The sequence below is a fragment of the Triticum aestivum genome, chromosome 3A (assembly GCF_018294505.1).
Source record: "Triticum aestivum cultivar Chinese Spring chromosome 3A, IWGSC CS RefSeq v2.1, whole genome shotgun sequence".
NCBI classification, from domain to species: domain Eukaryota; kingdom Viridiplantae; phylum Streptophyta; class Magnoliopsida; order Poales; family Poaceae; genus Triticum; species Triticum aestivum.
The window spans coordinates 414,446,556-414,463,912 of NC_057800.1; the positions used below are offsets into that span (position 1 = coordinate 414,446,556).

The window sequence follows — 17,357 nt, forward strand, 5'->3', positions numbered from 1 at the left end:
ATGACATCATGCAACTCCCGAATACCGGAAGAACACTTTGTGTGCTACCAAACGTCACAACGTAACTGGGTGATTATAAAGGTGCTCTATAGGTGTCTCCAATGGTGTTTGTTGAGTTGGCATAGATCGAGATTAGGACTTGTCTCACTCCGAGTATCGGAGAGGTATCTCTGGGCCCTCTCGGTAATGCACATCACTATAAGCCTTGCAAGCATTGTGACTAATGGTTAGTTGCAGTATGATGCATTACGGAACGATTAAAGAGACTTGCCGGTAATGAGATTGAACTAGGTATTGAGATGTCGACGATCGAATCTCGGGCAAGTAACATACCGATGACAAAGGGAACAATGTATGTTGTTATGCGGTTTGACTGATAAAGATCTTCATAGAATATGTAGGAACCAATATGAGCATCCAGGTTCCGCTATTGGTTATTGACCATAAGCGAGTCTCGGTCATGTCTACATAGTTCTCGAACCCGTAGGGGCCGCACGCTTAACATTCGGTGACGATCACTATTATGAGTTTATGTGTTTTGATGAACCGAAGGTTGTTCGGAGTCCCGGATGTGATCAAGGTCATGATGAGGAGTCTCAAAATGGTCGAGACATAAAGATCGATATATTGGAAGCCTATGTTTGGACATCGGAATGGTTCCGAGTGGTTCGGGCATTTTTTCGGAGTACCGGGAGGTTACCGGAACCCATCGTGAGAAGTTATGGGCCTTATGGGCCATAAGAAGGAAGCACACCAGCCCACAAGGGGCTGGTGCGCCCCCCTTGGGCAGGAGGCCGAATTGGAATATGTTTGGGGGGGGGGCTTTCCTTCTCTCCTACTCCTCCTTCCCTTCCTCTCCTACTCCAACTAGGGAAGGGGGGAATCCTACTTCCGGTGGGAGTAGGACTCCCCTAGGGCGCGCCATAGAGAGGGTTGGCCCCTCCCCTCCTCCACTCATTTATATACAGGGAGGGGGGTACCCCATAGACACACAAGTTGATCATTGATCTCTTAGCCGTGTGCGGTGCCCCCCTCCACCATAATCCACCTTGGTCATATCGTAGCGGTGCCTAGGTGAAGCCCTGTTCTAGTAGCATCATCATCACCGTCATCACGCCGTCATGCTGACGAAGCTCTCCCTCGACACTCTGCTAGATCGTGAGTTCGTGGGACGTCACCGAGCCGAACGTGTGCAGATCGCGGAGGTGCCATACTTTCGGTACTAGGATCGGTCGATCGTGAAGACGTACGACTACATCAACCGCGTTGTCATAACGCTTCCGCTTATGGTCTACGAGGGTACGTGGACAACACTCTCCCCTCTCATTGCTATGCATCACCATGATCTTGCGTGTGCGTAGGATTTTTTTTGAAATTACCGCGTTCCCCAACACCATGGAGGAGGAAGCACAAAGGGGAGACCCTCTCCCCCCTCTCTCGGTGGCACCGGAGTGCCACCGGGGGAACCATCGCCGCAGTGATTGTCTTCATCAACATCACCATCTTCATCACCTTCCTCATCTCTTTTACGTGGTCCACTCTCCCGCACCCCGTTGTAATCCCCTACTTGAACATGGTGCTTTATGCCACATATTACGATCCAATGATGTGTTGCCATCCTATGATGTTTTGAGTAGATTTCTTTTGTCTTTTGGGTTGATTGATGATCTAGATTGGTTTGAGTTGTATGTTTTATTTTGGTGTTGTCCTATGGAGCCTTCCGTGCCGCGCACACGTGAAGGATTCCCATTGTAGGGTGTTGCAATACGTTCATGATTCGCTTATAGTGGGTTGCTAGAGTGACAGAAGGTTAAACCCGAGTAAGGGGGTTATTGCGTATGGGATAAAAGGGACTTGATACTTTAATGCTATGGTTGGGTTTTACCTTAATGATCTTTACTAGTTGTGGATGCTTGCTAGAGTTTCAATCATAAGTGCATATGATCCAAGTATAGAAAGTATGTTAGCTTATGCCCCTCCCTCATATAAAATTGCAATAATTATTACCGACCTTGTTAACAATTGACTAGGATAATTCCGCACACCTATCCATTATTATTCCACACTCGCTATTTGTAATATATTGTGATATATTCTAACTTTGTGTTAACAATACCTACTTTTATATTTTAGTTCTATGATATCATGCAAAGCTATCCTCTTCATACCCACAACGTAGTTTTATTTCTCGTTTCTAGATGGAAGTAAACGTTCGGTGTACGTATAGTCGTATCAGTGGCAGATAGGACTTGAGAGAATATTGATCTTACCTTTAGCTCCTTGTGGGTTCGACACTCCATATTTATCATTTCCACCTTTGGAAATTGCTACAATGATTCCTTGCACTTGGGATTGTCAGGTGGACACCTGCGTGAAGGAGTTTGTGCGGTAGAGTAGTCGGCTATCGGGGCGGTCGGGGCTGGACGAACGGGGTGAAAAGCGGGTGGATGGGGAATGGAGAAGGCTAGAACACGAGATAAGGAGACGATACCGACGATGGCCGCAAACCTTTGCGCGACGATGCTGTAAAGGAGAATGAGAGAAAAGAGATGAGATGACAAAGGATGGGATACAGTCAAAGGTGACCAAATGGGCCGGTTTGGGTGTGTCGGCTTGAAATTCCTCTTGCCCGACCCGTGGCCCGTAGGGTTGTGCCCTGGTCGTGAGGCCGGGCACGCATGCCGGCACGAGATAGCTTGTTTATTCTTTTGTATACATCACAATAGCCTAATTATAGGCCCAAAACAGCCTAATAGGGCAAATTCTATATGGGCCAGCGTGCCTAACGTGCTGTCGTGGCGGCCGGTATAATAGGGGTCGTCCATTTTCTGTTTACCGTATACTAGTAACCATGCACGTGCAATGCACGTCTCATTAGAATTCAAAATTCAAATTGTGTATTTTGGATGCATTTGTAGATTTGCATATCGGATGCATCTAACCAACGTCAAAGAATCATAACTGGAGCAATCACTTGTTAGGGGCCTGATCTAGATCGAGAGGGAAGGAGGTAGGTGGGGAATTTCTTAGAGGAGAAGGAGGCCAGGAAGGAGAAGGACAGCTTCTCTTATGAGTATATTCGATTACAATAATTCTCGATGCCTCTCATCGATGCCCAACTGGCTACTTAACGACCGCCAGCCCGCACCCTCCCAGCCGGACCGCTCACGCGGCCATTGAGCCACCCTGCTTCTCTGCCATGGTGACCCCACTCGTCAGTACTGGTTCCATGGCCAGGGCCCGCCTGTTAGTCGTGACATTCCTCCCTCCTTGAGAACCGCCTTGACCCCAAGGCGGTGACGACGGAAACTTCTCTTGAAGCTTCTCCGGATCCTCCCAAGTAGCCAGGTTAGTAGGCAGGTCGCTCCATTGTATTAGGGTGCGGAGCTTCATCTCGCCTTGGAAGCGAACCATCTTGCATTCCAACACCTGGTCGGGAGAGTGAGATGCCTGCAAAACAGACTCAGATGGAGGTAATTCTGCACTGACTGGAACTGTTGCTCCCACCGCTTTCTTCAGCAGCGACACATGAACTACTGGGTGAATCTTGCTAGTTTCTGGCAAGTCGAGGCGATACCCCACTGCGCCTACTTTGGCTTGAATGATGTACGGTCCATAGTAGCGGAACGCCAGCTTCTGAAATGGCCGTCTTGCCACCGAAGTTTGAATGAAAGGTTGTAGCTTAAGTAACACCGCGTCTCCCACCTCAAAAGACCGGTCAGTACGGTGACGGTCTGCCTGTTTCTTCACACGGTCCTGAGCTTTCTTCAGCTGCTGATGTAGATGGTCCAGCAAGATTTCATGCTCCTGCAACCACGCTGCTAGGTCCGGTATAGTACTGTTGTCCACCTGATCGATGCCGAACTCACGTGGCAGTTGCCCACAGATCACTTCAAACGGGGTGCGCCCTAGCACCGAGTGGAAACTGGTGTTGTACCAGTATTCCGCCAACGAGAGCCATTTTGACCAGTTCCCCGGGAAGGAGTGCACCGAACAGCGCGAGTACGTCTCCAGGCACTGGTTGACTCGCTCAGTTTGCCCGTCCGTTTGCGGGTGGTACGAAGAGCTCATCCGCAGTTCGGTTCTGCACAGGCGAAATAGCTCCTGCTACACTTGACTCGTGAAGATGCGGTCTCTGTCCGAAATAATTCCCAATGGCATCCCGTGGAGCCTGTAAATCTCATGCATGAAGGCCTTTGCAATGTCCAGGGCCGTGAACGGGTGCTTCAATGGCACAAAATGTGCATACTTGGAGAATTTGTCGACGACCACCAGGATAGCATTATAGCCACCTGATTTAGGCAAGCCTTCGATGAAGTCAAGGGATATCACAGCCCACGGCCTTTTTGGAATGGGAAGTGGCTGAAGCAACCCGGCCGGTGACACTCTCTCCGTCTTGGCTTTTTGACAGGTCAGGCACTGCTTGACAAACTCTTTCACTTGTTGTTTCATTCCCTTCCAAGCAAACAGGTGTTTAATGCGGTTGTATGTTGCGTGAAATCCCGAATGCCCACCCGTGGCACTGTCATGCAGCGACCTGATGACATGTTGTTGTGTGTCAGTGTCCGGTCCAAGCCAAACACGCCCTTTGAACCTCAGCACTCCTCCTTGGAGCTGATAATCTGGTTCGGCACTCGGGTTCAAAGCTACCCTCGCTAGCAATTCTTTGGTGGCAGCATCCTCTTGGTACCCTGCACGCACTGCTTCCAGCCAGACGGGTTTGCATACTGACAAGGCTGCCAACTCCGCATCCTGCCCTTGTGCTTTTCTGGATAATACGTCCGCTGCTCTGTTCGAAATACCCGCTTTGTATTGGATCACATACTGCAGCCCGAGCAGCTTCGTAAATGCTCGCTGTTGGATGGGTGTGTTCAAGCGCTGGTCGGTCAGATGCAGGAGACTTTTTTGATCTGTGCGCACTATAAACTCTGCGTGTTGTAAGTATGGGCGCCAGTGGTCAATAGCTAGGAGCAAGGCCAAACACTCCTTCTCGTATGCCGACAGTCCTAAGTTGCGAGGAGCCAAGGCTCTACTGAGGTAAGCGACTGGGTGGGAATCCTGCATCAACACTGCACCGATCCCTGTTGCACTGGCATCAGTTTCGACCACGAAAGTTTTGGAGAAATCCGGTAGCGCCAGCACGGGTGCCTCAATCAATGCTTTCTTGATAGCACAAAATGCCGCATCAGTTGTGGGCGTCCAGACGAACACCACGCCTTTGTGCAATAAATCTGTTAGTGGCTTGCTAATGATTCCAAAGTTCCTGACAAACTTGTGGTAGTACCCTGCCAATCCGAGAAACCCCCGTAGCTCTTTCACTGTCTCAGGCACCGGCCAGTCCCTCACATTGCTCACTTTGGTGTCATCCATTGTTACTCCTTGCTCGCTTATAACGTGTCCCAAGTAGCTGATTTTTCTCTGAGCAAAGGCACACTTGGATCGTTTGGCGTAGAACCCGTTCTGTTGCAACAGTCCCAGCACTTGCGACAGCAAACTCACATGTTTCTCCAAGGTTCTGGAATGGACTAGAATGTCGTCCATGAACACTAGGACTCCTTCTCGCAGCATGGGTGACAGCACTATGTTCATGGTACCTTGGAAGGTAGGGGCCCGCCCGTCACTCCATATGGCAGCACCCGAAACTGAAAGTGGCCATGGTGGGTCTTGAAAGCTGTTTTGTGCTCGTCCTCTGGCAACAACCTGATCCGGTGGTAGCCTGCCCTGAGATCCAGCTTCGAGAACCAAGTGGATCCTGCTAATTCGTCCAAGAGCTCGTCGATCACTGGCATTGGATACCTTGACTTGATGGTTATTGCATTGAGGTGTCGGAAGTCAACGCAAAATCTCCACGTCTGATCCTTATTTTTGACCAGAAGTACCGGGGAAGAAAACGGACTCACATTGGGTGTGATAAGCCCCAGTCTCAGCATCTCTTTCACTTGTGCCTCAATCTCATTTTTCTGCTCCGGAGTGTAACGATATGGCCTAAGGTTCACGGGTTTTGTGCCTGCCACCAAAGGAATGGTGTGATCCCATGGTTTCCGTTGTGGCAGTCCTGATGGCTCATCAAACACCACTTGAAACTGGTCCAAGACTCGCTGGATAGAAGCTGGAAGAGCTTCCTGTTGTTCCTCTTGCCCTGACAAACAGAGCATGACTACGCCAACGATTGCATTCTCCTGCTCCATTTGCTCCAATTGTTCCACTAATATCTGTGCTGGTTGCTGAACCTCCTGGCGTAATCCTTGCATCTGTATCAACTGCCCTTGGTGGTGTAACTGCAATGTTTTCTCAGTCCAATCGATCAACATCGGTCCACAACTTTCCAACCAGTCCATGCCCATCACCATGTCATAGCAGCCCAGAGGAAGCACCCGCAGGTCAGTACTGAACTTGTGCTGTTGCGCCTGCCACTAACATTCTGGAATGTATCCCGAACAAGTGAGTTTTCCACCATCTGCCACTCTGACTGTCACGGGCTTCAGTTTGCAAATGCGATGGGCAAAGCGCTCTGCCACTGACTCACTGATAAAGCTATGGGAACTGCCTGAGTCAACCAATATCAGAACTTCTTGCTTGTCAATGCGCCCTAACAAACGGACCGTGCGAGGCGTTGTTTGCCCAGTGGTGGCCAGTTTCGAGATAGACATCAGTTGTTCTTCCTGCTCTTCCTCTGCCACTTGCTCCTGATGATCATTTCCCTCAGCTTGAAGCAAATCCAGTAATTCCTCCACCACATGGAGATGTACCTGGCGGCACACTGGTGGCCTTGACCCCAGCGTTCCCCACATTTAAAACACAGCCCTCTTGCTCTGCGGTAGTTGCGCAACGCCGCCATGCGATCGTCGCCCCGTCCTTGATCCGGTCGCCGATCTGGTGCGTGTGCTCCTTCAACGCCGCGCCTGTCCTCTGCGGCGGCTGGTGGAGGAGGCGGTACGGCACGCCGTGGAGGCGCTGCCAGTGCCAGCAGAGGTCGCTGCTGAGCACGCCCAGGCTCCGGGTGCCTGAATTCCTTGCGAGGCATCGCGTCCACTATCTCCTCCTGTAACAGAGACAAGGAAAAGGCAGTATCCAAATCTTGGGGTCGATGTAACGCAACACCTGCTCTAATTTCCACACACAACCCATCTAAGAATTTAGTGGTGAAATACACTGGATCAAACCCAGAATTGTGGGCTAAAATCTGATGCATCAACTCCTCAAAGCGTGCCATGTATTCAGACACTGTCCCAGTCTGACTAAGTGCTGCAAATTGACGGAGCTGCGCTTGTTACTGGTCGCGTCCAAATTTGCCGCACGGAGCAGTGCAAAGCTCCCCCCAAGTGAAGGATTGTGTGCTTAGTTCGTGCAATTGCAGCCAACGCGCCGCGTTGCCTGTAAAGTGCAGCGGAGCGACCCGCACCCACATCTCTTTGGGAATTTCGTACACATCGAAATACTTCTCGCATTTGGATCTCCAGAACTGTGGGTTTTCCCCGTCGAATTGCGGAAAATCCAACTTCGGAAGGGCCCAACGAGTCTGGTGCGAGTCATGGTACTCCTCCTCCGGGACACGACTCAGCTCTAAGCCGCGGGAAGTAGAATTTACGACAGGAGGAGAGAACGCACCCTTGACCGGAGGCGGTGCCAGGGTGGTGACCACCCCGTGTACCATGCCCCCGGAGTTGTTGATGACGTCGTGGCCACTTGGCCCGTGGTGCCCCGGTTCGGGCGCTGGGGGCTCCTCCCCAGTGAGCGCCGCTTGCCGGAGATCTACTGCTTCCCGAGCGAGATCCACTTCCGCGCTCGCCGAATCTGCCAGCGCGGGGTGGAGGGCGATGCGCCCTACTTGGGTGCGGAGCTCGTCGAGCTGATTCTGCAGGTTCATCACCGTCGGGCGCCATAGCTCGAGGGAGGTCTGGATCGCGTCCAGACGAGCGTCGTTCGCCTCGCGGCCCTCCTTGACCGATTGGATGAGCGCTGCGAGCTGCTCTTCCATGGCCGCCGTCTTCAACGCCTGCTTGGTGGTGTAACGTGGTCGGGGATAAGCCGTCTCCAGGTCACCGGATCACTGGACCTCTGATACCAACTGTTAGGGGCCTGATCTAGATCGAGAGGGAAGGAGGTAGGTGGGGAATTTCTTAGAGGAGAAGGAGGCCAGGAAGGAGAAGGACAGCTTCTCTCATGAGTATATTCGATTACAATAATTCTCGATGCCTCTCATCGATGCCCAACTGGCTACTTAACGACCGCCAGCCCGCACCCTCCCAGCCGGACCGCTCACGCGGCCATTGAGCCACCCTGCTTCTCTGCCATGGTGATCCCACTCGTCAGTACTGGTTCCGTGGCCAGGGCCCGCCTGTTAGTCGTGACATCACTATGCATAAAAGAATTATATGAAAAGTTGGTTAATGTGTTTTGATATACTTGCATGAGAAAAATGTATGATCATTTGTTAGTGTAGTTCCAGAATATACAAAAATGACGTAAAACATGTGTTATCCAAGCTGACCACATGAAAGACTCACGTTTGACACAATATACAAAACTCGGATCATTTTTGACACGGGCAATCTTGTGCATCCATAATTAACAGATCTAATGGCTCTCCATCACAATGTCTCAGGCTCAAGAAAACGTCCCCTCGGCTCTGTAGCCATACCCTCTCTCCCTGGCATTTTCTTTACTTGCAGAGTCTGCCTAATTTAAAATGTGTAGTTAGAAAGTGGAATGTCAAAGTTTATTTTACACTGTTTGTCCTATCAAGAATATAGCAGTTGTATGGTAGAGAAGTACATGGATGAACCCGGGTACATATGAACCCATTTTGAAAACACATTTCTAAATTCTAAAAAAATCTGAAAAAAAATTGCATGAGTACGTCTCCTTGTTTTATATGCGTGCATAAAGTTTCACGGAGAAATAACTTTTTTTATGGCCTGTGCAAAAAAGACAAAACATTATGTCGTGAAACACTATTTAGAAGCACTGAAATTTGTCTTTTTTGCAGAGGCAAAACAAAAAGACATTTTTTCATAAAACTTTGTGCGGCGCACACACATTTGAGAACTTGTATGCGTGATATTTTCTTTTGATTTTTTTGACATTTTAAAACATGCTTAAAATGCATTTTATGAAAAGTGGGTGCATATGCCCATGGGTTCAGATGGTGCCCTCTCCCATAGTTATCCTTCAGAACAAGAGGAAAGAGACTGAAACATATCGGTCTGCTCTATCTTCACTCCCTAGTAAAGTATGCGCAGTCAAAAGCTTCAACAGTATTGCATATGTAGCAGAAATGTGCGGTATGTATAATTCTTTGCACTGGAGGCAAAAGTTCAGTGGTGTGTGGTAGAAGGTAGAGTAAGTGGAAAATACAACATCAAGCTTTGCTGTCCATATAGACATTGTCGATTTCCAAAATTGGTGACTAATTTTATCAGCATCTCCGAGATGTCTGCGGACAAGAAAAAAAATAGTACAAACATCATGATACTCAATGATGCATAAATTAGAAAAAAAAAATCTTGCTGGAAGCAGACCATACTTGATGGTCCAGAGGAATGTTCTGACCCTTGAATTCCAGAAGATGCATACTGGAAGCAGTAGCAGGGGAGATCATTGATTGCTCAAAATGAGTAGGAGAAAGGCAGATAGAAAAAAATCAGATCTTCTCATGTCATTATTCAGTATAGAAGTTAAGGACAAAACGTAAAGCTCTACAACCACTTGGTTTAACATGATATATGTATTCTGAAGATTATTCAGTATTTGAAACTGCAAACATAAATATTTTCTCTCATAAGATACAACTGCCATGCATCTTTTTCAGAAAGTTCACATTCAGCTTGTACACAGTACCTTGCTAGTTGATAAACATCCTTGAGTAAACTCTTTGTATTATTATGTAGAAAAGGTCCCTACTTTATATTAGCCAAACAGAACTGTTGAAGTTGGCACATAACATGCACAGAAATCCGGAAAATAAATAAAAAATAATCACATTAAAAGCAGATGAGAAACATTCCCTAAAAATATACAATAAAATAAATGGATTGACATGAATGGAGAACAATCTAGAGGGATCTGTCTTTATTTGGCTTGGCTAAAACCTGAGTGGTTGTAGAACCTTACCAAGTGAGACTTCTTTAAACGGGGAATACCCTCTCGATCTTGACAAAGAACCGGCCTCCTGATTTTCTATCTGCAAGCAACCATGAAGAATCAGATGACAGATGTCATATAAAATATGCGCCATCCAGTAGACATGGATCTTTGTAAAAATACGTTCTTTGCATGCATTAAACATAACTTCTCATTACAGATTCTTTGCTATGTAAATTCATAGTAATTAAAAAGGCATAACTCTTAGCCCATATTTAGTCATTGCATAGCTAGAAAAAAATAGAACATAATTTCTCATTACAAATTCATTTTCTAGGAAGACATTTTCATCACCATGCCATGTTTTAAAATCTACCCATGCCCAAAGGCTATATACTATACTTCTTGGAGAACATATGAACCTAACTTTGATTCGTCGTGAAAATTAGCAATACTTAGTCATCATCTGACTGGCTGCAGTACCAAATTATCAACCCAACTAACTTAAAATCTAAAATTGGTGCAATACCTATATGTTGGGAAGGCAGTGAAGTCGAATGATTAGCTTCAACATCACTAATCATTGAAATTGTAAACGATGGCCTACTTGCTCATAGTTCCGACCTATTTGCTCACAGTTCCGATGATTAGGCATCTGCGGTAGGACAAAATAGTTCAACTGGGAAGAAATTTGTTAGAATGTATTTGTGAGCTACGGCCGAAAGCTTATCTAGCTCGCTTCTTCGTGCATGCTAGTCTCCCAGAAATCAATCAACATGCCTGCTTCCAAGCACTTGTATGCGCATGTTGCTATGGCTGAAAGCACTCCGCTCCGGGTCCCCCGCGTCGTCCGCTCCGGGCGACTCGGGGGCGATACCCTAGCCGCCCCCAGGTTTCCCTCGCCTCCCCTCCTCCTCCCCCGCCGCCGCCGGCAGCCGCCCCCGCGGCAGTAGGCGACGGCGGGGCTTCCCCGCGCACCCGCCTCGACGTGGAGACGCCCCCTTCCCGCATCAGACGCTGCCGCCCGCCTCCTCAACTCCTGGTGGCCGCCGAACTGCCAGATCAGACCGGAGCGGCCCTGGATCGGGGCTGGCTCCTCTCTGGCGGCTGGTGGGCCGGGGATCGCCGGATCCGCCCGGATCTGGCCGGCGCGGCCCTGCTTCGTCGCCCGGCTAGGGTGTTCGCGGCGTGGTCTCCCTGGTGGCGGCGATGTGGGTCGTTCTCCGTGTCTTGATGGGATGTGCGCGGTGGGTGGATGCCGGGGCGGCGGCCTCGGACGGCGTGGACGGCGTGGCCTCTTGACGGGCGACGGCCGTGGGAGCTGGTGGTCCGCGACTTCGGCTGTGCGGGCGGCGAGGTCTCGGTGGACGTCTACTACGGTGGGTCGGGGTGCCCCGTCACCCGGCGTGCCTGCTACGATGAAGTCCGATGCCTTCTCCGGCTGCGGGCGCTCCCCTGGCCAGGTCTTTGGCCGGGTGGTTGGGACGGGGGCGGGATCGGGGGAAACCCTTGGCCGTCGGCGGAGGCCACGACAATGGCGGCGCCTTGTGGGCGTCGGTTCCCTTCTTGGAGGCCTTGTCGAGGTCCTATCCCGTCTCTCACTGTGCTCTTCATTTGGGCAAAAGCTCTAGTTCCCCTTGCGGGCAACGGCGTCGTCCCTTCATCGCGCTCCTTCTTGAAGGCGTCGCCTGGGGTCCCCGGAAGCACGGTGGGCGCTTCGTGGTGCGTGTGAGGTGTTTGGCGGCGGCAATATGTGCGGCGATTTATCTATTCTACCGCTGATCTTCGTCCTGTGGTAGCGCTCCATCTGCTTGGTGATGTTCTACCGTAGGTGGTGGTCGTCATTCGGCGTCATGGTGGCGTTGATGGCGGAGGGCCTGCCAAGGATGGCACCTCAATCTGCTTGGAGATGGACCAGTGGAAGATGGTGGAGACGACACCTGTGAGTGCGTCAGACCGGTTTATGCCCCAGACCCGGTATGTGGCTAGGCTAGGGATTCCGGCTTTCGATGTTAGGTTTAGGTGACTGGTCTGGGTAGGGGCCCAGCTAGCACCCCTTCATCATATGGATAGGAGTAGCGGCATATGTTGCCTAGTTGGTGGATTCAGGCTTATTGTTGTAACACTTTGTAAGGTCCTCGGGAATAATCAATAAAGTGGCCGTATGCATCTTCCAGATGCAGAGGCCGGGGGTCATCCTCCTTTTCTAAAAAAAAATGGCTGAAAGCACTTCAGACCTACGCCATTCACAAATACATGATCTAAATCTGTTTGAATCAAAAAATCAACTCTAAACATAGTGAAGAGACCTCATGAGGTTATATTTCACTTATTGTAATTAACTCTAAAAATCAGCTAGATTGATTTGCACAGCAAATTGCAAACAAATTACCCAGATCAATCAATAAGTGTAAAATGATGTGGCCAGATTGATTCGTCAGATTTTTATGTTCTGTTAGGATGTGGCCAAATCGGTTCTTCACAAAATAAATTCCATTGCAAAAGGGCACTCGACCCAACAAAGACATGAACGGGACTGATTCTAATTAATAAGTTGTAGCAACCGTACCCATAAAGCGGACTGGCAGCCAAAGATGACGGCAGCCGACGAACACCTATTCAGCTTTTGCTATAACAAAATTCCCACATAACAAACTGAAACAATCATTAGCCAGCAAGAAAATATTGTTTACCCCTAATCTCCAACTACCATAAACATCGGTACAAACTTGAAATAATTTTTTGCTTGACTTCTTGTAGGCATTATAACAAACACTTAAGAGGTCAGAAAATGCTTGTTGAACCTACCACGGCAGCCACTGATGCCATGGGAGAGGGTCACAGCAAGCTAGTAGTGGTGTGTAGGGAAAATATCAGATGCTACCAACACTTAGGTGATACCATGATATAGGCTTCTGGGCCGTTGGATCTCAGATCCGACGGCGCTCTCGAAAGTCTATTGTACCTACGCGAAATTTTAAGACTCCTGGATGACCTTTTTGCAAAATGCTCAAGAACTCCGGGGAGCCGTCGGATCTGAGAAGCTCGTATCATGGTATCACCTAATACATGGTATCACCTGATATCTTCCCGTGGTGTGTAGGAGTGCATGGGGTGGGTGGGGCAGCTTGGCGAGCATGTGGAGTGCGCCTCTCCTTGAGGAGTTGGACGCCGACAAGCTCCTCGCCTCCGGAAGCAGGAGCCTCTCACATGGCGGAGGCGGCCAGTGCACTGCTTCTTCCTCTGCAGCGACATGCGCGCGCTCTCTCGGTTGACCACAACTACGTGCGCTGCTCGTCCTCCCTCGAAAACGACTCCAGCGACTCGTCGTTCTTCAGGCCGCCGTCCCCTCCGGCGCCGGAGGATAGGTCCCCCCGCCTGGGGTTCCACTATAGGAGGTAGCCTGGGCCTGTAGGATGATGACGGGAGCGCGGGGCATGTGTAGGGGAGGCACGGGAGCGCAGCGGTGGTAGGGCAGGGCGGAGGGGACTGCGGAGGCGGAGCGATGGATCTGGAGCATAGAAATTAGTGGGATAATCATCGTGGAATCGTTGCGTAAATTAGGGTGTCATAGGCGGGGCCACGGAGATTGAGGGATGCGGAGGGCGACCGTTCGCAGACAGCGGCGTCTGCTCCGCAGAACATTCGATTTGAGCCGTTGATCTTGGTTCGCGTAATATAAGCTGTAGGATATGTTTAAGTTGATTTAATCGGAAGGTATGGGTAACCCCGTGTACAGTTTATTGTGTGGCTTGAGACAAGATTATGTTTGCTCTTTTAATAGTAGTATAGAAGTATATCTCTATTAATAAACCAGCTATTGCTTCGGGTCGTATGTCGTCGGCGGTTTTGCAAAATTGTCCTTGTGGTTTAGAGTATTCAACCCGCAGTCCATATAAAAGTTAACCGAACCGGTATGAGATAAAAGAAGAGGAAATCCCCTGCCTCCCGATCTCATCTTGACCTCCAGGCTCGAGCGCTTCGCCACCTCCCGCCGGCCGCCCCCCTCTCCCCTCGCCGCCGCGCGCCGCCACCGACGCCGTGGCCATTGGCGGCTCCCCCCGCCCCTGCTACCATGGTGCCGCCGGGACTCCTCCCCGCTGCTGAAATTCCCCATCGCCATCCCAAGGGCCTCGCCCGCTGCGCTCCCCTGGACCCTGAGCGCCGCCGCCCCAGCCACCCTCGAGCCTCCACCAGGTGACCCCAGGCGCCGCTGATCTTGTGTGCTGCTGCTCGAAGATTCCCCTGCTCGCTGCCCTCTCCCTCCCACTCCATGGTGCACGGGGCAGGGGGAACCGGATGGCGGCGGCGGCATGATCTCCGGTAAGCGGTGGGGCCGGGATCCGATGGCGGCGGCAAGCTCCTGTAAATAGGCGGTGATCGAGAGAGAGGGATTGAGAGAAAGCGAGATGCAGGGGAGAGAGATGGGAAGGAAGGAGAAGAAGATGAGCATGGGCAGTGGGGCGTACGAGACACAGAGGGCGGAGGGAAGGAGGATAAGGACAAATGGCAGGGGCGGCCTGTGTGATTGCTTCGGTGATGGCGTCCGGCGTCGGTTCATACCTCGGCGCGCAGCCGCAATCCCTCCCCTCCACCGTCTCCAAGTGGTGTAGGCTGCTGCAATCTCGCTATCTCAGCGATGTCCCAGCTGTGCGCCAGAGCCAGCCAACAAGACCACTATGTAGCTCAGGCCCAGAATTGGTCAATTTTATGCAACTGCAATACACAACGACACACAAAATAGATGCTCCTAGGCTTGATCTTTCAACTGCAACTAAACATACTCGCCCAATACTTATTATCGCACTTTTCTCAACTAAACATACTCTGTCCCGTGAGGAGGATTTCAGGGGAGATCGACTACTGTAAGTCTGCGACGATAACAAGAGGGTGATATTTGAGCTGGACTCTTGCGAACAACAGGTTCAGGAGCTCCAAGCCAACCCGGTCAAAAAAAAACGGCCATTGCCTTGAAAAAGATGTAAGATTTCTACTATCTAGCTTCTGTCACAAGATTTGCTGTAGCCTGTTATTTTGTATGGCAGTCAGTTTTGTTGTAAGAATGAGTAATAGATCTATTGTTCAATTCTTGTTTGAGATAGAATACAAGTTATGTTAAATATTCAATGTTTATTGAACATGACCATAGTGGAAAAGGCTTTAAAGATCAAGAGATGAGATATTTTTTCCTTTAACAGTTCAGTTTCTGAAAAAAAATCAACACAATAGCCAAATTTATTCCAATTTTCACATATAATACTTGCCGCTAAGAACTTATAGTTATAGGTATATGCTTTCACATGCAGGCCTGTCTTTGCTAACACGTATAGTGTCAGTTTAGAAAGACCTACGTAATGTTGTTTTGATTCTTAGCTTCAGGGAAAAAGGGATAGGTTCGAAAAATATTTATCTAGGATAGATGTATATTTATCTACGAGGATAGATGTACTTACTTGCAGAACTACAGTTTGTTGCAGTTGCTAGGGACTGTAAATTACGATTCTAATTCATTCTTTTGCATTTCAGTCTGTCATTCATTGTTACTTGAATGTTTCTCTTTTTGTGATCTCCCGTAGAAGCTTTTTGTTTGTTTTTTCACTGGAACAGCTCTACGCGCCTTGTGAAATTTCTGATGTAGTTTGGAAATATGAGTGAGAACTGCAAGTACGTTGATACTGCCCTCTATGTATCGAATCCAAGGATTTTTTTAATATATATTCTTTTTGTTAATTTCAAGGGAGGAAGAGAACTCCAGTACTATGGTAATGTTCTTGATTCTGATTCTCCATGGTTGATAATGTTGTTTAGGACCCTAAGCTTTGTCATGGCTGATTTAAATAGGCAAAGTTGGTTTAGAAGGAAAGCACTGCTACTAATTTTAGAACTAGGATGTCATTTTTGACAGTTGTCAGGTATTGCTTATTTGCATTGTAAGATCACAATTCTAAGATTAGTCTGTTTAGTTGTGTAGCATTGCATATTTGGGTCCTTGATTTTTTTCCTCGAAGATCAACACATTTGGTCAGATTTGGCTTATTTAATAATTAGCAAACAATAAATATTGAACATCTATGCAGTGCGACATTTCTTATGGATGGTCAGGTCGACACCGGCAACATCGTCTTCATTGTACCAAGGTTCTGCTGCTCCTACAACGGCAACCTTCTACTTCCCGAACATGACCATTGCAGCTATCCTTGTTGCTGTAAATTTTGTTTCTTTTCTTTCCCATAAATTATGGATATATGGGCATTCTGATCAGGTAATGTTCTTCTCTAAGATTTGATATTTGAAGCATGATGTTTGCGATCAGGTAATTTTCCTAGGGTCCTTCAGATGTCGATGTCGATGTTGATGGAAAATACACATGTTGCATACCTTTTTTGAAATCAGAAGTGGATACTAACATTTCACATCATGATATTGTAGTTTATAGTGCTAAGCTTGACTCCTCCATGGATAATAGGGGTGCACTACTTTGTTGGGAGGGAGATAATTGGTTGAACGGATAGCGTCGATGCCTTGCAAAGTTCCGCAGAGAACAAGCTATCTTGGAATTTCTTTCAAATGCAGAAAGTTTCGAGCAAGCAAAACTATACTCTGTAAATAATCTTCCTGAACCAGAGTTCTTAATTTTTCTTTCTATTTTTACCTTTTCCTGTACTGGATTTTAATGTACTGAACACTCTCCTTAATCAATGGGAGCAACACCTGATTGCCTTCATATAAAGAAACACAATGTAAACACATACGAGGCGATGTATAGCCAGCAGGAACAGGAAAAAAATGCTGCTCGAAGGTGAGTGGAAGTGCATGATTTTCTAGAATTATTTTCTTGACAGAAGTTACTATATTCTCAATATACATCACAGTTGTAATCATCTAAAAACAGAAAATCACTTCTAGAGTTGTAGTAATGCAAGTGACTAAAATCCCTTGCTAATTAAAATTGTAGTTTCTTTTATTTCACCGTAATGCTTTTTTGGGGAACGATCATGCATGTTTCTAATACATAGGTTGAAATAAGTAGACGAAGGTTAACTTTGTGTCGGAATATATTTACTCTCTACCAGTTTCTGTGTAAACCATCACTGAATACACGAGTATGACATCCATATCATTTCCAGTAAAAAAGTGTTGAGATATTTAGCTCCCGTACAATCAATATGAATTTATATCTATATGTAAACAAATAATTTCAGGCTGAAGATCACTAGAAGCAGCATGAAAAATTGACCTCTCAAAACATGAAAACAGTGGCTTACTTCAGCAGT

The 17,357-nt window shown here is 48.2% G+C and overlaps 2 long non-coding RNA genes across 3 annotated transcripts; one reads left to right on the forward strand and one right to left on the reverse strand.

Moving 5' to 3' along the window:
• Positions 1 to 9,269: 9,269 nt before the first annotated feature.
• Positions 9,270 to 13,571, reverse strand: LOC123061465 (uncharacterized). 2 transcript variants are annotated; one of them, XR_006429049.1, is made up of 2 exons: positions 12,653 to 13,571; positions 9,270 to 10,183 (listed from the first exon to the last, which is right to left on the reverse strand). It is a non-coding gene; the product is annotated as an uncharacterized lncRNA (long non-coding RNA). The 2 variants fall into 2 exon arrangements; XR_006429050.1 differs by having other exon boundaries at positions 10,613 to 13,571.
• A 797-nt stretch (positions 13,572 to 14,368) lies between these two features.
• Positions 14,369 to 16,830, forward strand: LOC123061466 (uncharacterized). The gene is made up of 2 exons (XR_006429051.1): positions 14,369 to 15,064; positions 16,161 to 16,830. It is a non-coding gene; the product is annotated as an uncharacterized lncRNA (long non-coding RNA).
• The last annotated feature ends 527 nt before the right edge of the window (positions 16,831 to 17,357 follow it).